Source organism: Etheostoma cragini, chromosome 10, assembly GCF_013103735.1.
Source record: "Etheostoma cragini isolate CJK2018 chromosome 10, CSU_Ecrag_1.0, whole genome shotgun sequence".
Classification (NCBI taxonomy): domain Eukaryota; kingdom Metazoa; phylum Chordata; class Actinopteri; order Perciformes; family Percidae; genus Etheostoma; species Etheostoma cragini.
Window position 1 is genome coordinate 27,230,639 of NC_048416.1, and position 3,037 is coordinate 27,233,675.

The 3,037-nt window shown below is 41.6% G+C and overlaps 1 protein-coding gene across 2 annotated transcripts in view; it reads right to left on the reverse strand.

Annotated features, from left to right (window-relative positions):
- Positions 1-2,739, reverse strand: part of htr4 (5-hydroxytryptamine receptor 4) — a 159,372-nt gene extending 156,633 nt beyond the window's left edge. Inside the window, exon 1 of one of the 2 annotated variants that reach the window (XM_034883417.1) lies at positions 2,417-2,739. The gene's annotated coding sequence lies outside the window, so the exon portion shown is untranslated. The remainder of the gene's footprint in view (positions 1-2,416) is intronic. The other variant, XM_034883416.1, reaches the window with a different exon arrangement.
- Between the last annotated feature and the right edge of the window lie 298 nt (positions 2,740-3,037).

The window sequence follows — 3,037 nt, forward strand, 5'->3', positions numbered from 1 at the left end:
GGTGGACAGACTATGTAACACCATCACTAACAGGGACGTTGTAGAGCGTCCTCTGGTGGACAGACTATGCAACGCCCTAAGCTCATAACATGGTTGACAGTCTGTTTTTATTTTTTTAATATTTATTTATCAGATATATTTATTTGTCATTATAAATGATTCTCATGAATAAATATTTAAACCGATTAAAACCAACATTAAAACGTAGCAGGTAATGTTCGGTAACCTTCCTACGGTACCGTCTATTTGCTGGATGGTTTCAGGTTTGGTAGCTAACATTAGCATGTTTCTGACCGTAGCGCTCATAGTCACTGAAAGTTTGATATGAGATAGTATAGTATAGTCTTGTCGTAGACTAGTATAGTCTTGTCGTGATTTGATACTATAAATAAATTGAATTGAATTGAATTGAATTGAATTAAAAAGTAAAACTACATGCTGTTTTCAAGTAATGTTAATTTTTTACCGTCAACACCCCCCCCTGATGATCTGTATTGACTGGAAAAATGCAATTTCTTTGGCTGCTCTCTAATCCATCTCACTAATGATCAGCAGGCTCTGACTGATGCCAGGCGAGCCGGAGGACAGGTGAACTGTAAATGATACAGCTGTGATCACCTCCGATCACCATATCAGTCAGTAGGGTGGCACGCTGTTCCTGCACCTTTGATCCAGTTACGTCGATACCCTCCATGTCTGTATCATAAATATTATGTAACCATAATGAACTAAGAAACCACACAGTAAAAATGAGTCGAGTACAAGTGAAATATATTAGTTATCACATGAATACATTTCTGGAACACTTTTTGCGACGGGCAATTTGCCAAACATTGAATATCAAGCTGTTAAATGGACTGAACTGCAGCTGTCTGTTTGTGATATTGTAGCACATTCATATGTTTTACAACTGAAAGAGATGAAAGAAGGAATCTGACAATGGAGTGTATTCAATAGAGTTCAATTAGCTATCAAATCTAGAATGTAACATTCAGAAACCCATTGGGAAGTCTACATATTCCTGAAAAACATGTAAAAGTCTTAAAATCCTTGCAGCTTTTAGAAACAAATGTTTCATTTGCATGACATAAGTGATTTTATAAAAATAGACGTCAGAGTCTCTTTTGACTCCTAACAGTGGTAATCTCAGATCAGTAAGAAAGCTCCAGGATTTAAAAATACCCTCTTAAAAATGCCCAATGACACGCAACAACATACTTTCTATTACATTTCTGATTTATTTTGAATTGTCATTTGTGTTTTTTCTTCTTCACTTAGGCTAGTTAAAGGAATTCCCACCGTATATTGGCGCATAAAAGCTTATCCAAATGCAGGAAATTAAGTCTTTCACGCTCAATAATAACCCTGGGGAGGACACCTTCACCTAGACCACCTCCCCAAAAGACAGATTCTGGCCCAAAGATACAGTATGGGCAAATATATTTATATACAGTACATTATACCCACTACTATACTAATGAGACTACACCATTGTCTCAAATTAGGATAGAAACGTATTATTAACTGGAAACCTCTCTCACAGCAGCGGAGTAGAGATAAAACAGCACGTATCCATTTAAAGGAGCCCAAATAAGTAATGAGTAATTGAAAAGTCAAGAACCAGGAGCAGTTAGTTGCTGTTCCTCTTAAACAAAAACCACAGAGTTACCATAGCTGCCAACAATGCAGCAAGATGACAGATCTTCCATCAGTGACGGGTCATACAGGATCCAGTGGCTCGCTGCACGCTCCTGCGTCGCGCGCACATCACGTTATACTGCCAGTCGATATTATCGATCTATTACTGATCGGAAAGAAATCGGCAGGGCTGCAGCCTCACACCCCCAAAAACTATTTTATAGAGAACTAGAATCCACACTTAAACAGATTGATATGAAGTGAGGAAATGGGAGTTTATAGTCAAAAGACCAAACCTATTAATAACACTCTAGGTTACAATATTCCTATAATATATTTTAAACTGACGGTAAAAGCCCACTCTGGGAACTACAATCTGCAATTTATCGGTATGGGATGCAGCGAATACCATCACAAGAAGCCTGTTATTATTAGTATTACTATTATTACTACCCTCGCCTGACATTACCACCATAAGTTCCTTACACAAAATCATAATTTCCATTTTAGAATAAAGTTGCTGACATGAAATTGCATCGTTACCTATTTGGGGATACCAAATACCTCCAAGGTGACTTTAAACTCCCTCGTGAGTTTAAGAAACTTTGAATAACAGCAGGTATACAAATAAATTCGGATTGATTTCATGATTTGAGGATGATTGATCTTCCTCGGGCTCATCCACAGAGGTCAGCCCCTCACACTGGACACATACGAGCTGGAAGCGCGCGCGCTCTAGGCTGATCATTGCGAGAATAACGAGGGATTTTTAACTCACCATTTCCTTGTGGAGACGCCGGGTCCTGGAAGCATGTCACGACACTAAATCCCCACGAGCCGCAATCACATAGTTCTTCGGTCCAAGCTCAGCGCCCAAACTAATAAGTCAACCTTGAAAGAGAAAGGGAGAGCAGACCGAGGTGGCGGCTGGCGCTCTGGAGTCTTCTGGGGGCGGTGGAATGATACAAGTGGGAAGGTGGAGAAGTGTCCGTGCGCAACGAGCAGCGAGGGGCAAGTGGTGGCGCGCGCCTAGAGACACCGCTGAGAACCCGTGGGTAGAGAGAGAAAGAGAGAGAGAGACGGGGAAAGTGTAGAGGAAGGTCGTGGAGAGATCGAAGAGAGGTCGTGTGGAGCAGTCTGAGAGGACTGTGCAGCGGAGATGGTGCGCTCTGCCTGAACCTTAACCCGCGCTGGTCTAGTCCCTCCTCTTCAGCCCCAAAGTGAAGGAAGCATCCGTCCATCGCTATCTCTCTCTGTCTCTCTCTCTCCCTCTCTCTCTCTCTCTCTCTCTCTCTCTCTCTCTCTCTCATTGTCACTCGGTCTCCACACTTCATGGTTATGTCATGTTGTATGTGTGCGCGCTGGAGTGAAAGTGCAATGTGATTCTGGGATTTTCTTT